Source organism: Parasteatoda tepidariorum, chromosome 9, assembly GCF_043381705.1.
Source record: "Parasteatoda tepidariorum isolate YZ-2023 chromosome 9, CAS_Ptep_4.0, whole genome shotgun sequence".
Taxonomy (NCBI): Eukaryota; Metazoa; Arthropoda; class Arachnida; order Araneae; family Theridiidae; genus Parasteatoda; species Parasteatoda tepidariorum.
The window spans coordinates 61099498-61121529 of record NC_092212.1 but is presented as its reverse complement, the minus strand read 5'-3'; the positions used below and the strand labels follow the sequence as shown (position 1 = coordinate 61121529).

Below are 22032 nucleotides of genomic sequence, written 5' to 3'. Positions count from 1 at the left end.
TTTTTATTCTATTTTTAATGGTTAGGGAAGAACTAATCATTTTCGGTTCCGCAGTGGACTGATTGTAAAGACACGGTTCCCAATAGAATACCGAAGTCAAGTCACCGGCTGTGGTCAGTAAGCAATTGGGTGACCACTTTGATGTTAAACTGTTCATCCGTAAAGTGTTCACCTTTGAGCGTAAGTAGTCGGGGTACCAAAGTGGGGAAACCATCCCCTCTGCAAAGGATCGAAATTGTGACGATCATCCTCAAGGATGCTTCCCAGGCCGTCGCCAATAGCCCATTGTGCAGTCTATTACGACGTAAAGTATCTACCTACCTACAGATCTACTCCCTCTCAGAAACAATGTACTCAAATTATTTTAATAAAACAGTTATATTAAAAATTTATAATTTAAACTATTATTTATCGAATAGTTGTTAAAATTAAAAAAATTTCTGAGCTACATTTTAGACACTGTCTTTTAATCTTACCATTTCTAATGCTTCGAAGAAAAATATTAGTTTTGGAAAGAAATAATGCTCGACAGTGCATATATACCACAGAAAATTTCTAAAATTAAAAAAATCTTAATTTTGACATGTCTTTTGCACTACCTAACACATTGACTAAGAAATTAATATCAAACCCAGAGATCTTAGAAATTCAATGTATCATAAATTTTATCATTTGAATTATATTATCCCCCATGTAAAAAAAAAAAAAAAAAAAATTATTTTTATATTTGAAAAACAGCAAAAAAGTTGTCAAGCTAATAGTGTCCCGTGAATCTAAATACAAGAAAAATTAGATTTAAACCAAAAAAGAGAATAAACAACGCATTAGACGTAATAGATATTTATATCAAAAATCTAAACTTATTTGGCAAAAAAAAAGCCTAAAATTGTCATGTCATTTTAGCTATAAAATATAATAGTTTAATCAACTAGTCCGTCGTTTATTCCCTAGACAAAAGGCATGAAAACATTTATGCAAAATTTCAGATAAATTGAACTAAAATATTTTGAGATACTGCATTTAAAATGAAGAAAAATAACCAAAAATGAAAAGAAAAAATGAAATGAAAAATGTTTTGAGAAAAAGAACAAAAAAAAACACAATCATTGAAATAATTAAAATAAATTATTTTTTTAATCGTAACTTGTGTTCGATTTGACGTTGAAACAAAATAAAAGAGAAAAATTTGTTTTATTTTCCAAAAAAAAAAATTTTTATTTTAGTTATAGTTAAAAAAGTAAGAAGTTTAGTTAGACTAATTTACTTTTTTTTTGTTTATTTGCCTTTGCAAAGTGAGTATCCATGTAAAAATACAATTCAGACACTATCAACAATACACAATAGACACTATCAACACAATAGACACTATCAACAATTTTACCGTGGCACCAGTTGGGCTTAAAATTGCTCAATATGAGTCCTATATGAACATGAAACAGAGGAACCAATATTGGGATGTCTAGATTTTTAGTATTACTTTTACGTAGGGGCAATATCAGCCTTTATGGGAATAATATATGGCCTATATTAATTGGCTGGTTAATGAATATAAAATATCGGGTGAATCTGATAATTCTTTATAGGGCTGGTATTGGCTGTAAAGTGGCTTTAACATATCTGATAAATCGGACAATTCTATTTAGGGCAAATATCGGGAAAATAACGACTCTTTAAACCCTTATTGAGTCAAGCTATGTCCATTTTCATGAACATTGTATTTAAGGTCACCCCTTTGAACCACTTAGTTGGTGAAAATCCTATCACTAAAGCAAAAGTCATTCATCCTGTTTCTTTACTCATATTTGTTTACTAATATCATTTTACTCATTTGTTTTGTATTTATTCATTTTTCTTATTTATTTTCTTAAGGGAAGACTATATTTTAAGTTATGAACAAGACGAAAAACCTTTCTTTTGACAGACATGTCTTTTGTGGTGTTTTCGTCCTCGACATATGCGAGTTCAGATCTAAACGACGTGACCTAATCAGTTTAGCCAAAAAGTCATTCATCGAAAATTCTAATATTAAAATAAAGAGCTTCAATTAAGACTTCGTATGCTACTCTAATGCCTCATTGCTTATAGTGGATACGAACCTACAATCTCCTCTACTGTTTATTGTTGCAGTTTAAATTAAAGTATCAGACCAGATCTGCACAATTGCAGATCGTAAAGATGCAGGTAACAGTAGAATTTAAAATCTGGATATTTTCTAGGTTAGAAAGATTTATAAACTTCGAGAACTTTTTCGTGAAAGGTTTCAGAAGTTTTCCGCTACCTTGTAACTTCAATTTCATTATTATAAGTCTACAAAAATAGTACATGAAGAGAAAGAAGATACTTTCTGGTTTATTATCCCGATCAAGGCTAAACTTGTTTGAGTGTTTGTAAGGAAAATACGTGCTTTATATTTTAAGCATTTTGAAATTTTATAACATACAAATTATTACTTTCATTTTAAGAAAATTTTTATAATATGTCGGAAAGCGAATTTTCAAAACAAAAATCGAAATGTAAAAAAAAATTACTATTAAAAAAATTTTATTATTTTACTTTTTATTTTTAGTAGAATAATATTTTTTGTATCGAATTTTTATAGAAATGAAATTTTGAAAGTACGTATTAAGTACTATGAAAATTATTAAATCTTTTGGTAATTTTAGAAAGCAGAATTAAAATACATTTAAACTTTAATTTATGAAATTTTGTAAATAGTTTACTCAATAGTAATAGAAAGGACGAAATTGATTCACAGTTTTTATGGCTTTTTTGAATTTTTATGTTTAGAAGTTTAATTTATCTAAGACATTTGAGCTGGGAATACTTTAGTTATGAAAATTTTTATCAAATTGAATATGTTTTAATCTAAAATTTATACGATTACGATTTTTTTTTTTTTNTTTTTTTTTTTTTTTTTTTTTTTTTTTTTTTTTTTTTTTTTAAGTAAAAAATTTTTGACAATCAATAAATTTTCTTTATCCTTTCAAACCCCTCTCATTTCCTTAGCAAAAAATTTATGAATACTTTCCATTCACGAAAATTCACATTTGTCTAATGAAAAACTAATTTAAGAAAAATTGGGATTTTGAAGTTCTCAGCGGTGGAACACCGGTGTCTCTTTTATATATTATTTCGGACGTTTTAATTAAAAGCAAAGATATAATTCGGTATTTTTAATTATAAAAATCAATCTAATAGTCATTTTTTTAACATGTTATATTTATCGAAATTATATTTCGACTAAAATATAAAATCCAATGAAAAGTTTGGAAAAAAAATTTGATTCATGTGAAAAATTTTATCAACCATTGATTTTGCAGATTAAAGAACATAAAGCATGAAAAACTTTCTCTTATATCAAAATAACTAAGTAAGGGCAAATTTTAAAAATTATTGCTTCAAAGTGAGCTGTTTTTGGAAACTTCTACTTTTAACGCAGAAAGAAACATTGATGTTTCATGATGTATTTCATAATCTTAAATTATTAAAATATTGAATATAATATTTTTCACTTATTTTCATCTAAATTCAAAATAAGAAAAAAAATACGAAAAATATGTTTAATAAAAATCCTGCGACAAAGGGTTAAAAATATAGTTCAAAAAATAATGTGCCATTCATAATTTTCAACCTCGCGGCTTAAAATCCTTCATTCTCACATGAATTTTTTTTAAACATCAAAAATTTAAACGTTACTTAAGTTTTACATAAGTTTTGTTTTATGCTATGTTACTTGGGCAAAATTGTTTACTGAAAAGCTTAAATGATTTTTATACAGAGATAAAAACGTTTAAGTTATGAAAATAAAAATCTTCCAATATTTTAACAAACTCTTTAAATAATCCTTATCACACAAACAAAAATTCGAAGAATTCCAGTTTTAAAGATTATTTGCAACAATTTGTAGATTTCGTAAATTCTGATAGCTTATTTTAAAAGTACTTTTCAAAATTCAAATTTCGACAAAAAATTTGTAAACTGTGCAAATTCTAATAACTTATCTTAAAAATATACAAGTTTACTTGTACCTAAACATTGTATGACAGTAAAAAAATCTTTACATTATTAAAGTTTTGCATTAGCGTTTTATAACTTGGTGAGAATTCTAAATTATCCTATCCTTTCAATTTAATATTAAAAGATATTTTTTTAATCTACGCTTTAACAATAAAAACTTTTATACATCAATAAAATGGCACAGTGTTGGAAATGTTACAATATTTAGTACTTAACTTGAGAAAATATTCAATATATAAAATATTCATTTGCTACCAAAAGTTAAACTTTTAAAGTTAGCATTATTTTTTTAAACAAATGAAAAACTTTAATTTTAAATTTAAATTTAATAAATAAAAATGGAGAAATTCACTTACAAATTCACATTTTCGCATAGATTTGAAGTTACATCTTTTGCACTGAATCCTTAATCTGTTTATTTTTCTGTGCACCAAACAGAATCTCGAATATACAAAGGCAGACTTGTTCGATTCTAAAATCCTACACCATATCATCACATCTGGAGATTACTGACAAAATCGTCCTTGCGTCAAGACAATGTTCATCCAATTAGATAAGCGCTAGCCTGGGGTCAATGGTGACGTATTCAATTATTTTGTTGTTTAGTTACTTGCATCTTAGAACTTCTTGTATTAATTTTATCACGTGTGTCGGAAATGGTTAGTAAAAAGATTCTGCTTGAGCAAGCGATATTTATCAATGGGTTTTTTTTTTTCTTGATTTCTTATTTTTGTGAGGAATGGGAATTCCTCTTGTGACATAAAAGAAGTGTCAAAACGAGCATTTAAATTACCCGAACTTTTCCAAGTTTAAGTTCAAGGCAGTATTTTATTATTCTGAATGATTAAGAAGAGAATAAAAGTGTGTTCTGTCGTGCAACAGAAAAAAATCAAGCAAGCGACAAAATAATTCAAAATTGATTTATATTCGGCATTTTTGTATAATAAACTACATTTTGCAACAAAAAAAAATTTGAAATAAATTTTTTATAATTCTTTTCAAATTCTGTTTTAACGTTAATAGTATTAACAAAAGAAGGAAAAATCTATTGGAATTTATTGAAGAAAATTTATTTTTCGAAATTTATCATAAAGTACTTGTGTTTTTATTTTTTCCTCCAATTGCACGACAATGTTTTGTTATAGGACATTACTTTTTTCTGAAGTACTAAAAAGAATTAAAGGGGCCAAAAATATTAATTTGATTACAATTTCATTAACTTCATTAATTTCACGTGCAAAATTATAGATTTATCATAAAACTTTGCAGGCCTAGGCTTAGATCACACACTTTTTTGGGGACCCCTAAATACTACAAAATACTTTTTTTGTGTTTTTCACAAAGAATTGTGTCTTAGAATTATTCGTCATTAAACATTTAAATAAATTTAAGCTTGAATTTAAAAATGTATCATAGTTTTCTTACATAACAAAATACAAATATTTTGCATATAACAGCATGTAAAATTGGCTTAAAGTTATGACCACTGGGGCCCTGAGAGTTCAGTTTTAAATCAGGGCCTTAATATTGCAGCTGAGAAAAGAATCAAAAATACGTAATGAAAGTTTACAAAACGTAACAAAAGTTTTTAAATACGCTTAATAATTCTCTTTTCGTTTATAAAGCAATTTAGAATTATAACATCAGAGTTTTATGAGGATCCGTTTTTAAAAATACTTTTAAAATTCTATTTAAAAAATTAAGTTAAAATGTACCCCTTAGGGAAATCAAATAATATAAGAAAAAATATGTAAAATTATTATATGAAAAGTGTGGAATCGTTAGTACGGAAGGCGTAATGAAGAACATCAAAACCAATTTGATTGCTATATGAAACTTAAAGGTATTTCCGAAAATCTCACTTCAGCCTCTTTTTGCATATTCCGGCAATCAAATAGGTTTTAATGTTTCCAGTCTCTCTTTCCACGATAGAAATTCGTTAGATGTTGTATATTTATTTATGTATTTTGGTTTCTTTCTTACTTAAATATATTAACTTGTGACCCCTAATGTGTATGCTTTTTTTTATTTCCTTTTTTCAGAAAATTATAAAAATATATGCTAAGGATGATTATTAAGGAACACCTAAAATGTTCGATAAGCATTTCAAAAAGTATCTAGTAGTTTAAAATATAGCAAATTATAGCACGATTGGAATTTCGTGCTATAATTAGAATTGAATTGGATTTTCTCAAAATGCCAATCTGATTAAAATGAATCTTTGCTAAATTTATTAATAAATAATCGAGAGGTTTCATCTATGTCAATAAATACAGTCTATTTATTAAATCATTTATGTTTATAAAATTATACTTTTCGATCCAATTTTAATTCTTCTTGTTATGATGGTATGTTTAAGTTATTTTTGTTAGTTATTTATGGGCACAATTTTATTTAATTCTTTTTTGGGCACCGCGTTTTAATTTAAATAATCTCATTTTTTTTTAATCTATATTTTTTTACTTTAATCAACAACCACATCTGATTTTCACTTACACCCCTATCCTTCAACACCTTCCAATATTCCTTCCTTCACCCCTACTTGAGAGTGGATTCATTCACAGGTGTGAATAGTCAAAGCGATAGTAGCGCCACCCTTCGGTGCGGATGAATACATGAGCGGGAGGAAAGAGCGGCAGTTCGATTTTAGGTATTCCCTGCTGCTGACGACTGAGATTGAACGTGATCTGTGGAAGGATGCGGGGTGGCCGGCCACGCGCGCTTCTAGGATAAGTCCTTTACCTTTTTTTTTAATATATTTTTATGTGCCCGTAATTTCTTTTATTGTTGTATAATTTTGGTATGACGTAACTAAAGAGAAATGATTATTTTTAAATAACCTGTCGAACTAAAATGTAAGTTATGTAGCAGTGAAGCAACTCATTTTTAAATTGTAAACTTATTTGAATTATGATTAAGTTCTTTGAATAAAAATATTTAGTCTGGATTAATTATGCTGTTGGATGTGAATCCTTAAAATTTAATTTGCTTTTATCTTCCAGATCACCAAGATTATTATTGCTGTAAATTTAAATGTGCTAATAGTTTTAAATTAACTTAAATTACTTCTACTTGTTATATCTGATAAATTTTGTTAGTTAAAGTTAAATGTTCTCACAACGCAATTAATTTTTTGAAAAATCATTCTTGATTCCTTAAATCTACTTTTTTTTTCTCTATTCAAAAATAAGATATAACATTCTAAATCAGGGCAAAACTTTGTCAAATTGATGACAAAAAAAAATTTAGTGTCGTATAAATAATAAATGCTTCTTCCTGATTGAGCCATTTCAACTAAATTATGATAGAGATATATTTTTTAAAAAAACGCAATGGTGCTGTGACAAAATCTCGCATTAATAATGTACTAAAGTAAAAAAAAAGAACATTTATAAACAGTTTAGAGTTTCATATTCCCTCATACCTATTGTTGTTGTTGTTGTTCATTTACGTCGCACTAGAGCTGCACAATGGGCTATTGGCGACGGACTGGGAAACATCCCTGAGGATTATCCGAAGACATGCCATCACAATTTTGATCCTCTGCGGAGGGGATGGCACCCCCGCTTTGGTAGCCCGACGACGTGCACGCGAAGTCGAGCACTTTACGGTAGAACAGTTTAACGAGGACCAATACCGCACACCCTCGGTCCCTATGCAGGCTGATCCAAGTGGTTACCCACCCGCACACTGACCGCAGCCAGTGATGCATGAGTTCGGTGATCTGCTGGAAACCGTGTCTTAACGATCAGTCCACTGCGGGACCCTTCATACCTATATCGACTGATTTGTTAATATGAACAGTGCACAGTGGGAATCGAACCCGCTACTCCCATGCTTCAGAACATTTGGCGGAAGAAAAAGAAATTCTGTTTAAAGAAGCTCTGATGATAGATTGAGACTAAAATATATTTTGTTATGCAAAATTTTGCCCTTAACCATTGTCCCACTAACTAATTTTATGATTGAAATAAATAACAAAACATCAGTGTTAGACTTTTTTATGACTTAAATTTTTATCATCATTAATTCTTTTATAAGTATTAAACTAAAACAGAGTTGTACTGGCCCTCAAATACAATAATTATTTAGGTGAAATTATTAAGACATTGAAAATATTAAAATAAAAATTTATTTGCACAGTATTTGAACTGAAAAGAATTCAATAAAGATATTTAATTACATGGCACAATGATATACTCATCAACAAAATAAGTTTTTACCAAAGAGGAAAAAATAAGAGGTACCACTCCACCTAGACAGAAAATCATTCTTTGATATTCTTCTCACAATAGTGTAATAGATTTTATATTGTTCTTTTATTTTTAATTTGAAAGTAGTACTGACAAAAAAAGGTGCATTTTGACACCACTTTTCACTTTTTTAAAAACGTATATAAAATTTAAAACAAGCTCGTCTTCTCCAAATGATGCTGATATCTAGTGACAATGATAAAAGTAAAAGTTTTTAATCATTCCTTTCTAGAATACATTTCACAAAATCTTTTTATCTTTTTTCATGGAAGAACGGAGGAAAGGAAGTTCACTTTATAAAAAAAGAGAAGTTTATAATATAGTAAATTGATATCTTTGATTTCAATGAGTTACAAACTTTATGAAACTATTAACTATAATAACTGGTGCTGCCATCTAGGGATGTTTATAAACAGTAAAAGTTCGTCATTTACTTTCATTACAAAGAATAAAACTTATTTAAGTATTTTTAGAAAATGTTCACTTTTGAAAATATAGATCTAAGAGTATTCAGCTCAAATATTATTTACTTATACTTCAAATGAAGAAATTAAGCAGTATGAGTCTTTAATTTCTATGATAAAAATGGGAAAATATCGTTAAAACTGTCGTGGTGCTAGATGTAGGGGAAGGAGAAAATCCCCAAGTGTGTGACAATGGTGCTTTGTTTTCTTTAGCTATTTTGGCTGGAGTGGTTTATCTTCTATAATATGTCTCTGGCTTCTACTACGGCTTCTACATTTACCATTAATCATTCTATACCCTGGCTGAGGACAGACTAAATTACGGCACTTCATGGCGTACGGATCATATCTCTGACTCGGTCCACAAGATCCACTCAAGCCAACCACTTCTCCGTCATTACTCAGATCCATGTTTACCAATACAGAGTATTCAACAGCGCTTATCTTCGTTAAGCAGAACAAAGATAAGACAGCAAAGATAAGATGAACAGCTTCCATAGCTAATTAGGCTGTGAAAATGTATGATAAACAGTTTCTTTAGAAGTAAATTTTCTTTAACTGCTCTTCAAATAAGCGTCTGAAAATAAAATAACAAAAATTAATCATTCAAGCACTTAAAAATAGTTTTTTTTAAATTGTAAATACACAGCTGAAGTCACAGATATTAGGTGGTTTTAAGGAATAAAAAAACGCCGAAATTATAGCGCAAGAAAAGAGTTTAGATAATAAGGCTGCGTCAATATTCAATAGCTAAACCAAAATTAAATAGCTCATGGCTTAATAATACATTGGAGAATAAAGTTGATAGTATATTTATGTAACAGGATTTCATTCAAAGGGGGAGATATCTGAGAAAGTATGGTCTCGCATTACGACCCAGAAGATCAAAGCTTCTTCCAACGAACCAAACTTATGACTTTCTTTGATGCATTTCAACTTACATCCTCAATGACGTGTTCAAACTGTCAAGGAAAAATAGTGCTTGCTCCTAAAGTATCAATGTTTGCTCAAGTTATACAACTAAGTATGTTATTTACTTATAAATTGTGATTTTGAGGCATGAACCAGAGGCCCTCTCCGTCACTGGCTATTTTAATTATTACCTTCAGCAAAATCCAGGGGGTGGGAGAAATAATGGAAACACTTTTATACTAATACACTTTTTCATATTTCTCAAAAGATATTTAAGGAATCATTTTTTAATTTCAGAAGGACCGGGCAGGTTGCCGAGCTGTAAGCGTGCCTAATTGCGGAGTCATTGGTTACGGGTTCGAATACTGCTCAGGGTGGTGTTCTCTGTTGTGTGATGTCTAAATGTGGAGCGGAAATAGTGATTTTGAACAAGTTTTGAACTGAAAATAGTGATTTTGAACAAGTTTTGAACTGAAAATAGTGATTTTGAACAAGTTTTCAACTGAAAATAGTGATTTTGAACAAGTTTTGAACTGAAAATAGTGATTTTGAACAAGTATTGAACTGAAAATAGTGATTTTGAACAAGTTTTGAACTGAAAATAGTGATTTTGAACACTCTATGCCAAAACATGCATCTATAAATTTGTAACTTGAAATAATTATTTTGGTTAGCTGGGGTCTGTCCAGACATTTTGTGAAGGGTCCGTTTTTGTAAAATTGTGAAAAAATTACTCGTAATTTGTGAATATAAAATAAGTCACATTCTTTCAACTAGGGTCCGCTTTTGTGAATTTGTGCAAATAGGGTCCGTTATTGCGAAAAAACTTTTTCAAGGAGTTTTTAAATTGTAAAGACATACAAGTTTATGCTCAACACTGAAAAATTATAATTAAAAAAATTATAATTAAAAAAATTAAAATTTGAAAAATAAACATCAATTGCAGCCACTAAATAAGCAATGCAACATATAAATATTTGGTATTTAGTCTATACTGCTGAATGCAGAATATTCATTTCGGGCGAATAAAAGAAATAGCGTCTGCCGAAGACAAAATTTAGTTCGTTTACATCTGTATTCCCCCCCCCCTTCCTGGGAAAGGTTTATTCGATTAGCAAAACAATAAGGAAGATAAACAAATTTGTGAAGGGTCCGATTAAAAGATAAATTATTTTGTGAAGGGTCCGTTTTTAAGTTAAAATATTTTGTGAAGGGTTCGTTTTTATGAAAAGATATTTTGTGAAGGGTCCGTTAACTGACACAAATTTCCTCTAAACAGACCACTGGTTAGTATATGCTATAATTGCACAAAATTTCGTAAGCCTAGCTTAAATATTTATAGAAAAAGGGGCATTTTTATATATTAAAAAACTATTTGTCTTACCTTTTTTTATAACTTAAAAAAATTAATAAATTAAACAAGATTTTTAGAGCANACAAAGTCATTATTTGTTCTCTAAAACACTGGTCGACAATAACAAAAACAATACAAATTCAAAATAAATATTTGTTTACGTTATTAACGCATGCGCAATGAGAGATAATGTCTGCGTTGGACCGACTGCTCAGGCTGAGCTAACAAAAAAGAATTTTTTTAGCATCAGCTCTATGTCAACTTTCCGCTGACGCCCAGATAAGGCGCTTGTCCTAAGAAACCAGACCTTAAGAAACCAGGCCTTCATCAGCTTGCGTCATCAATGACGTATTCAAACTGTCAAGGAAAAATAGTGCTTGTTCCTAAAGTATCCATGTTTGCTCAAGTTATACAACTAAGTATGTTATTTACATATAAATTGTGATTTTGAGCCATGAACCAGAGGCCCTCTCCGTCACTGGCTATTTTAATTATTACCTTCAGCAACCTCCAGGGAGTGGGAAAAATAATGGAAACACTTTTATACTAATACATTTTTTCATATTTCTCAAAAGATATTTAAAGAATCATTTTTTAATTTCAGAAGGACCGGGCAGGTTGCCGAGCTGTAAGTGTTCCTAATTGCGGAGTCATTGGTTACGGGTTCGAATACTGCTCAGGGTGTTGTTCTCTGTTGTGTGATGTCTAAATGTGGCACGGAAATAGTGTTTTTGAACAAGTTTTGAACTGAAAATAGTGATTTTGAACACCTTATGCCAAAACATGCATCTATAAATTTGTAACTTGAAATAACTATTTTGGTTAGTATAAGCAATAATTGCACAAAATTTCGTAAGCCTAGCTTAAAAATTTATAGAAATAGGGGCATTTTTATATAAAAAAAAACTATTTGTCTTACCTTTTTTTATAACTTAAAAAAATTAATAAATTAAACAAGATTTTTAGAGCAAATTAAAATTAATTACAAAACTTTTGTTTTAAAATTTGAAAAAAATTTGTTGAAAACTGTGCAATATATAAGTAATTAAAATAGCTCTTTCATGCAGTGCATGCGCGGGGAAAAATATAAAAAAATTTCTCATAATTTTTGTAATGAATCATATTTGGTAACTAATGAAAGAAGTCCACTTTGAACATCTTAAAAATTTAAAAAGTTTCACAATTTTTTAAGTAGTTTTTGTACTTTTTTAAAATAAAGCTTAAAAATGTAAGGGGCATTCTACGAATATTATTTTCTATCATGAGACAAAATTAAATAACAAATGATGTTACCCTAAAATAAATGTTCATACACCGAAATATGATTGCATCAGGAAAGAAAAAATACTTTTATGGGGGCCAACAATGCCGGTGCCATTTTTAATATATTTTGCTTAATAGTACAAAATGAAAGTTACGGAAAACCACTTATCATTTTGAGCTTTCTTTTAAAAAGCACAAAAACTTCTTAGAAAATTGCTTGAAATTTATTACATTTTTAAGATATTCAAATCGAGATTTTTTAATTAGTTGCCACATACAATTCACTTTTGCTTAATTTTAGTGAATATTTTTAAATTTATAGTAAAAAAACGTAAAACAAAAAAAAATAGCTTTTTTTTTNTTTGCTTTTTTTTGTAAAAACGTCCAAATTTCCTTAAATATTTAAGCCAGGTACACGTAATTTCCTGCAATTCTCACATGTAGTACCCAAAATAATTGTTACAAGTTACAAATTTATTGCAGCATTTTTTGGCACGGAGAGTTTAAGAGCACTTTTTTCCGTTTGTAATTTACTGTCAGTAATTTACAGTTGCAATTTACTGTAATTTTATTTTATTATAACAAGTGCAATAGAAATAAACGAAACACCTTGAATAACCTTCGATCTAATGATCAGGTTTTCACGTACTAGATCTCAAAACCTAATAGTTTGAGGGACTGACCTCAAGTGTGCTAATTAATTTCAGCTGGCGAATTTAAAGTTCTGAAATTAGATGCAAAAACGTACTTTCATTGAATAAATTTACCTTTCCTTCGATGAATTTGGATCTCTGAACCTCAGAATATAAGGAATAGACAATATGTCAACTCAATTAAGCTGTACTTCGATTCAATTTTTTTTTCTATCTAATCAAAGTTGATTAACTAATTGATTTGAACACAAAAATAGAATTTTATTTTTAGTTCTTTCCATTTTGTATTAGAAATAACTCCTTGGCAAGGAGACTAAAGCCGTATCAAAAAATTGTTTGTTTTTTTTTTATTTATAACACACAAATAGCCAGGCACAACTTTTATAGTTTTTAAAAGCTAATTATTTACTAAAAAAAATAATGTTCCAAAATAGTAATTGAAAAAATAACTCAATGTCTAATTATAAAAAAATGCAAAATTATTTAAAATTAAAACGGTGGAAATTCAAACTTCATCAATTTGAAATTTTCCAATTTCAAGGCGAATAAAGAAAACATTCTAATAATACTTTTAGTGAGATGTTTTTATGCAGAAATATAGAAGCATGAAAATAAAATGGTATAATATTGCTGTTTTATACAGAAAAATAGTAACAATCAGATTATTTTCCATTAAAAAAAAATAAGAGAGAAGTTTACTAATTTTTCCATTTAGTCAAGAAAAAAGTTATACGGTTGTATTTTCTCCAATACTAACTGCAAAAAAGAAGAATTTTTAAGACTTTGGTATACTTTTATAATAAAAGTTAAATCCCACTTCCACTAAAAATTTTTAGATTTTTTTTTTATTTTTTTTTATTTTTTTATTTATTTAAAGATTTAGCTTTAGCTAAGGAAAAAACAAACATAAATGGGTAATTCTCACAAAAAGGAGATTTTTTATGTCCCTTAGTAATAAATATTAGGAAATACAGCAAATTTCTTAATATTTTTCTTCATTCTTTTTCGTAAAGTTCTAACTAACCAATCATATGCATTTCTGCTAAATGTATTTAATATTTCATTCTTATTTTTTAATAAACATAACTTCAAAATCCCCTCCGTGGACGTCCCTACTTCTGTGACACAAAATAATTTTTAATTGCTGTTAAACAATTTAAATATTATTTTAATGATTTTTGTAGTTTTAACTAGTTAAATGTTTATAGTAACTTTTTATTTAATATTTAAAAAAAAATTATTTTCATAAAATAAATGAGTAGTAAACTTTGTCCATCAAAAATGATGTCTCCCTCCATGGACAATTAATATAGTTCGGTAAATATGCAATAAAGAGCAGCATATGCGAAATCCCTTTAAGACAGCTGGTGGGAAAGGTAACCATTCTATTTTCTAATGTTACTATCAGTTGTTTTTGTTCTCTTTGGTGTCAGTTTTGGATTGTTGTGTTCAACTGGAGTTTGGCAAAGTTCTCAATGTATACTCCGTGGACATCATAAAGAAGGTAAGAGAAAATTATTTTATTTTTGATACATAAATCTTAGATTGCAAAAATAGTACAGTCAATTCGCTATAACTCGAAGTACGATAACTCGAATATTACTATAACTCGATTTTTTATTAAGTCCNGAATAAAGTGTTATATATCGATATTTCAACGAGAATAAAGTGTTATATACAGTCAATTCGCTATAACTCGAAGTACGATAACTCGAATATTACTATAACTCGATTTTTTATGAAGTCCCGACCCTTTTATCTTCAATTTCATGTTAATTATTCTCGATTACTCGAATTTTACTCCCTTTAACTCGATTTTTTCTGGGTCTTTTAAAGCAAAAAGAAAAACGTAGGAGCTCATATCTTGCCCCTTCCTTTGCAACACACGCACAATGTCTTTCGCACTCTTCATGGAGAAGCTAAAGCTGTCCCTCTTGAAGTATGTGAACAGTGGTTAAATGAAACGTTACCAAATTTACTTCAAGGATACAGTTAATATGATGTTTTCAATATTGATAAATTGGGTTTATTTTTTAAATGTCTTCCAAATAAGACTATGTTTAAGGATGAAAACTGCTCGGGGGATAAAATGAGTAAGGATCGTTTGACTGTCCTAGTTGGAGGAAAATACCGAAATTTCCGATGTTTCAAGAATGTAAAAACGTATTCTTTGGATTAGAAGTCTAACAAAAAGTTTTGGATGACATCAGTTTTATTTGAAGACTATGTAAGAAAATTGGATCGGAAATTCTTCGCTAAAAAAAGNTAGTAACTTTTTATTTAATATTTTTTAAAAAAAATTTATTTTTATAAAATAAATGACTAGTAAACTTTGTCCATCAAAAATGATGTCTCCCTCCGTGGACAATTAATATAGTTCGGTAAATATGCAATAAACGAAATTCGTATATGCGAAATCCCTATAAGACAGCTGGTGGGAAAGGTAACCATTCTATTTTCTAATGTTAACTATCAGTTGTTTTTGTCCTCTTTGGTGTCAGTTTCGGATTGTTGTATTCAACTGGGGTTTGGCAAAGTTCTCAATGTATACTCCGTGGNCATTTAGAAGATTTGTAATTAATAAGCATTAATTAAATAATGCGACAATATTTTATTTTGAAAGTCCAAAAACGAAACTAACGGTAAGTCGAACTTCCGATATGTCGAAGTTTTTCATCAGTCCTATCAGATTCGAGTTATCGCGAATTCACTATATATTTAATAAAAAGAACTGCGCCATTTTTGTAACTTTAAAATCAAAAATCAGAAAAATTCAAGAACTAGTTTTTGTCTCCTCCGTGGACTTGTTAAGTCAATGGAAGAGACAATGTGTCAGATAACCATAATACAATTTCAATAATTAAAAAACTATTTTTTTTAATTGATATTTTTTATAATGGAACAAATGTGTTAATTTGTTTGTATTTTTAAAGAAAATCAATTAGTTTAAAAATGCATGTTTCCTTTCATAGCAGCATGATTAATCGGAAGTAGCTCTATCTCTAATAATGAAATATTTCATTATTTACTTATTAATGTTAAACTCATATCAGTTGTACCCAATAATTAATGAATTAGTTTTCATTGACATTTTATATTTTGTAACATAAAATGTCTCCTCCGTGGACAAGACAGAATTTAAAATATTTTAAATCTTGTAAAAAAATAAAATAGAAAACTTGACCATTATGAGGACACAAAAATAAATAAAGGCATTTATGTAATTTTTATCACTTTTTTAATTACTTTAATTTATGAAAATTTTTTAGTCTATTTATACCTTTTCAGTGAGAATGACCCAAATATAAATCATTTCTACTTACTTAACGAAATGACATCAACTTTTAAATTAAATATGAAAAAAAACAAGGATATTTAATTTTATATACGGGAAACAGTTTTTGACGAAAATAATTAGATTTTTGTAATTGGCGATCATGTGGCCAAAATATAATTTAAACTTCACTTCAATTTTGAATATATTCTTTTGGATGTATTTGGAGGTGAATTGAACAAATTCATTTTAAAATTTCTGTTTAGTTAACGTAAGCCCTTACTTAATTTTCAACTGTAAATTAATTGCATATTATAAGTTGAGTGCTCAAGTTAGAAGCGACGACTTCGTTAAGACCCATTAAAAAATCTAAAATTATTTAAACAGTTTATTCTATTTTTGTTGGGAATAAAACTTGTGAATAAAAAAAAATATGTAACTACTATCTATCAACAATGATTTAAATGGTCGTTGCTGTTAAAACCTTCATTATTTCTGTGTCTAGTTAAGCTTTTTTTAACACATATTTCAATGCCAATTGACTTTGTGAATAATAACAATTACAAAGTAATGTTTGGTCTTTATTTCCTGATCAAAATTATACAGTTCAAGGTTAATTTCATTAAAGTTTGTTTTATTGTTAATGTATTAATTTTATTTCAGTTTTTTGATAAGTCTTTATTTTGCTCGGCTTACTTTAATTCGTCATTGACAAGGCTATATACAATAAGTCGAAATAATCAAGGCTCATTGCAAACACTCTATGCCAGGGATGGCGAACCAATGGCACGCGTGTCATTTATGGCACCCGACACAATATTTTGGGCACGCCACCGATCACTTTCGTTATTACACTATGAATTGTTATTACTCAAATCCTATTACACTATGAAGCATATGTAACAATTAAATTAAAATTCACAAAAACACGCAAAATAATAAACAATTATTAATGAAAAAATGATCAATTAACACTAAAAAAGCTATTAATAACCATAAAAAACAAGCTAACGATAAATAACTAACAAAAAAAATAAACAGTCCTGCTTAAACTAACATCTTACAATCTAATACAAGTTATTTGTCATCTAATCTGCAACAACAGAAGTCACACTGATGTTACTTTAAGTTGAATTACGCGTAAAACTAAGACATTGCAAAATATTTTTTTTCCAATGTAATGAAAGAGTTTTGAGTTGATAGTATTTAGTACAGGGTTTCTTAACCTGTGGTTCATGAACCCCTAAAGGGTCCATGAGTCATATTTTGGGGGTCCGCTAACTACTCCTAATTTTTAAAACGTTTGGAAGCCTACCCTTTGCCTGCAAAGCGATCTATGGCAGCTATAATTCCGTTTGCTACTGTGTATCTTTGAGAAGCGAGATTTTCTACACTCGTGGCAATAAAAACAAAACATCGAAATCGATTGAATGTTGAACATCGAACGATGTTGTCGAAAACTATCCCCCAATTCAATTAGTTAATTAAGGAAAAGCAGCAGCAACCTTCACATTAAAAATTTTAATTATAAAAATTTTGTATACTATTAAAATAAGGCAGGTCGTTGGGCTACCTAAGCAGGGGTGCCATCCCCTCTGCAGAGGATCAATATTGCGATGGCATGTCTTCGGATCATCCTCATGGATGTTTCCCAGACCGTCGCCAATAGCCCATTGTGCAGCTCTAGTGCGACGTAAATTAACTACAACAACAACATTAAAGTAATAAAATTAAATGTTTTCTAATAATGGATGGTTTTTGCAATTATTTTTTTCACAGGGGGGTGGTCCGTGACTTCTTAAAAACCTTTAAAAGGGGTCCATTATACCAAAAAGGTTAAGAAACACTGATTTAGTAGTATTATTTTCCCAATAATCACGAAGGCAAAATTATTTGACGGCACGTCTATGACCTCATTAAAAAAAATTTTGGAAAAAATGGCACGTTGGTGTATAAAGGTTCGCCACCCCTGCTCTATGCAATAAGCCTTCTTCCAGAATAATAAAATTTATCAGAATACATCAATTTACGTGTTTTACTTCTATAAATATCGATAAAAATGGTAAAATGCATAACTAAAATTTAAACTACATTTATATTTTAATAGTTTTTTTATATCCTATTTAATATGGGAACTTGGTATTTTTATCACAAAGGAATTTATTAAAAATTGTGTAACATATATTTGGTGATTTTAGACTTCTATTTGTCAGCAAAAAATATACAACTTTGGGTGCCTTCACAATATTTGAACAATCCCAAAAGGGAAATGCAAAAAATCGGTCTACAAGAAGAAGAAAAATAGTCAAACAACACTTTTTAATTTTGTTAATAGATGTAGGGCTCACACGCTAAGGACTTCAAGTTATTAGCCATTAAATTACCCAGATATCAAAAGCATTCGTCAAATGTTCTTAGCCGAAAGCAAAACTTAACAAGTTTTTATGGTTGATTTTTTCTTGCAAAAAACTTCAAATCGAAATACAAATTTACTATTATTTTTTTTAATTCATAAAAAGTCAAATTCAAATTGCAGTTGAGGAGGAGTAATTGAGCAATGAATGGAAAAGAAATAGGAATTGGCTGGGGTTGGTTTTTTAATACTTTTTAGACTAGAGCAGTAATATAAGGATAAACCTGAAGCAACATTATGTTATTGTCATCAGAAAATATATTTCTGTAAAAATAGTTAGATGATAATATGCGTCTTACTAACTGTAAACTGTAGAAAGAATTTTCGTCATGCTGTCCGGTAACGAACGTATTAATCTGTATTTTAGGGTAGTTTGTCTAATGCTTACGCTATCTCTTTTGTTGCTCATGCTTGCATTATCTGGATTTATTATAATTTTAATTGGTCATGCAACGTATCTAACTAAAATTATTGTAATCGTATGAAAAATAAAGGATTTGTTTTCAAAAATTCATTTTGTTCTTTTATTTTCTGCTTTTTTCCCGTGATAGTAAGTGGCTCATAACAAAGTATAATTCTGATAATTATACCATACCATATCTGATAAATATACCATAACACAGTTGAATTTTGAAAAAAAATCTTTCTAGTTACATAAAATTTTCAGAAAATAATATTTTCACGTTTTTCAAGAAGAAAAAAAAAACAACTTTATGTAAAAAATGCTATATTTTCCCCATATTAAAAATCATAAATGCAATACTTATAACAGTTGCGATTCCTGCTTTGAATGCAAAAATCAATTAGATTAATAAATTGTTTTTTAAAAAACTTTATTATTTATTTTTTTTGTCACAATTTGGCAGGAAAATTAATCCGTGTTTTAACCAAATCAGGCATATTAAAAATGAAAATAATAATTATATTTAGATGAAAACTTCTCTGGGCACAAACTAAGTGCTGCTTAAGTTGTATGTTGTGCTAGGCTACAACAGACACTAAAGCTTTGAATCTGTTACTATATTACTAGCATTATTTTTTATTAATTAAATAGTTGCTTTAAAAATTTAAATATTTTGCTTACATTTAATAGTTTGCAGGAAAAAATAATTTTTTTCAAATTATTCCATTTACAAAATTTTCCACTTACGTGTTAATAATTTAAGTAGCATAGAAATGAATTTGAAATATGCATTAAAATTTTTATGAATACGTATCTATTCAATGCATTTTTTTTTCTCCTTTCAATCTAAATAGTTTTGTTTTCCTCCTCTAGAAATTACGTTCTACTAGTTTGACTGCTTAAGAAGACAGAGATCAAAAATTACTATAAAAACGCTGGAGCGTTCTTTTCTCTCTAATGCGTAACGGTGACGCAGAAGTTATGGAGAAAAAAAATCAGCCCTTTGTAGGGCTGATTTTTTAAGATTTAAATTTTGCCCAAAAATATTATATTAAATCTTGCACTGAAAGACAAACTATACTTACTAATTCAAAACCACTTCTTTAATAATTAATCCTTATTGGTTTACTTATCAAGTAAAAGCAACGGATCCTTTAACTAACAAAGAAAACTGATAGGTACTTAAAATCACCACGCGTCTACTAAGAAAATCTTTCCCGCATGTAAAATTTATCTGTTAATCCAATTAGATTCGCGGTCACTGTTGACCTCGTCTAAAATGATGACGCAATATATAATTTAGCTGTTTGGTCGCTTTTTCTCTTGGAATTTATTTAATAAATTTATCACGTACATCGTAACTGGGTAGTCAATAGATATCGTCTGCCATCTTCGATTTTTCGTTCAAATTATACATTTTCAATAAAAAAAAATTTTTAATGTTTGTTTTGTATAAGAAAAAAATTAAGTTTAGATAACAAAGTGTTACCCATAGAGTTTATTTTGTATTATTTCATTAAAAAATTACGCTGTTTAAAGGTAAAAAAAGTACGCTGATTAGAGCAAACGATACTAAATGTTTACTTTTGTAATAGTTTGTGAATCAAATTTTTTTTATCTTTCCTGCTGTTCAAAAATTAAATTTCTATAAAAACAATTTTTTATGAAGACTGATCAGAAAATAATTTTATTTTTGTCACACTTAAAACAAAAAACGAGAGGGAATTTTAAAACGGTGATAAAAGTATAATGCTTCGTGTTTCTCAAGTTAATCATTTTAGGTATGGCAAATATTTACTTTTCTTGAAAGAAAAAAATTAAAGATAGTTTTCTTCTCCAAAAGTGGTGTAAGTGTCTTATTAAAACCGAAAAAAAAAACTTTATTTTTCGACGATGTTTCTACGACACATTCTTGGTTGACCAAAAATCAAAGTAAATCGGTCGAATAGTTTTCGAGAAAATACAATTTAAAATTAATAATGATAATAAATGTTTTGCTTTGAATTTTAATTCCTCGATAATTATTCAACCAATTTACATNATTAAACGAAGCAAAAATACTGAAATTAACAAAATGCAAAAGGTTTTATACCTATTTCTAATTCAAAAACTTTTCAATCATTATTAAGGAATAAACCGTTGGAATTAAAAGAACTTGTCTATCTTATATTTAAATCACAGTGCATCAGAGAACAATTTATATAGTTTCATTGTTCTAAAAGTAAAATGGAAAAAGATACAACGAATTTCTGCATTTACATGCATATGCATGAAATAATGTTTAGCTATTTAAAAACAATAATAATTAATTTACTCATGTTAACAAATTTTAAATTTATTTCGTCACATTCTCCGTATCCCCAACACAATAAATTTATTAGATATATTTTTCTCACTCTCTTTTGATTCACTAATTAAAATGTTATTTTAAATTATTGAATTATTATTAATTTAAATGTTTAAATCAAACCATCGAGAAAATAGCTTGATATTCTAATTTCATCATTTAATTAGCTAAAAACTAGGGACATAATTAAAAAAAAAACTCACCTGTAACAGAATCAATATTAGTAACTAAACCACTACAAAATGATCAAATTTTTATTTCTTGTTATATTCTGCATTATTAAGAATAATGGTGGATCTGCCTACGTGTTACATGGAGAGGAAAACTACAAAACTCAACGGCAAGAAGATTTAAACCCATAATCCGTCTACCCTTGAGGATATTTTACGCCAATACTGGGGTCAGTGCAAACCAGTTGCAGAATTCATATTGATTAGCACCACTGGGATTTGAACCTGGGTCTGAATTCTCTATGCCCTGAACCACTGTGGCTCAGGCATTAAGCCAGGTAGTAAGTAAAGTAAAAATTTTGACTTTTACCTATTTACACATACAACATTATTATCTGAGAAAGTAAGATATTTTTTTACAATGGCTTTTTTCCTTCAACTCGGTTTCAAATGAGATCAAAGCATAGACAAGAAGTCTAAAAATACAATGGGACTTAAAATGTAATAAA

General features: G+C 28.7%; 1 protein-coding gene and 1 long non-coding RNA gene across 2 annotated transcripts in view; both read right to left on the bottom strand.

Annotated features, from left to right (window-relative positions):
• Positions 1 to 4614, bottom strand: part of LOC107455233 (uncharacterized) — an 11030-nt gene extending 6416 nt beyond the window's left edge. Inside the window, exon 1 of the mRNA XM_071185634.1 lies at positions 4374 to 4614. The gene's annotated coding sequence lies outside the window, so the exon portion shown is untranslated. The remainder of the gene's footprint in view (positions 1 to 4373) is intronic.
• Positions 4615 to 8133: 3519 nt separating this feature from the next.
• LOC122272491 (uncharacterized) lies at positions 8134 to 20401 on the bottom strand. The gene is made up of 2 exons (XR_006227061.2): positions 20092 to 20401; positions 8134 to 9311 (listed from the first exon to the last, which is right to left on the bottom strand). It is a non-coding gene; the product is annotated as an uncharacterized lncRNA (long non-coding RNA).
• Positions 20402 to 22032: the final 1631 nt, after the last annotated feature.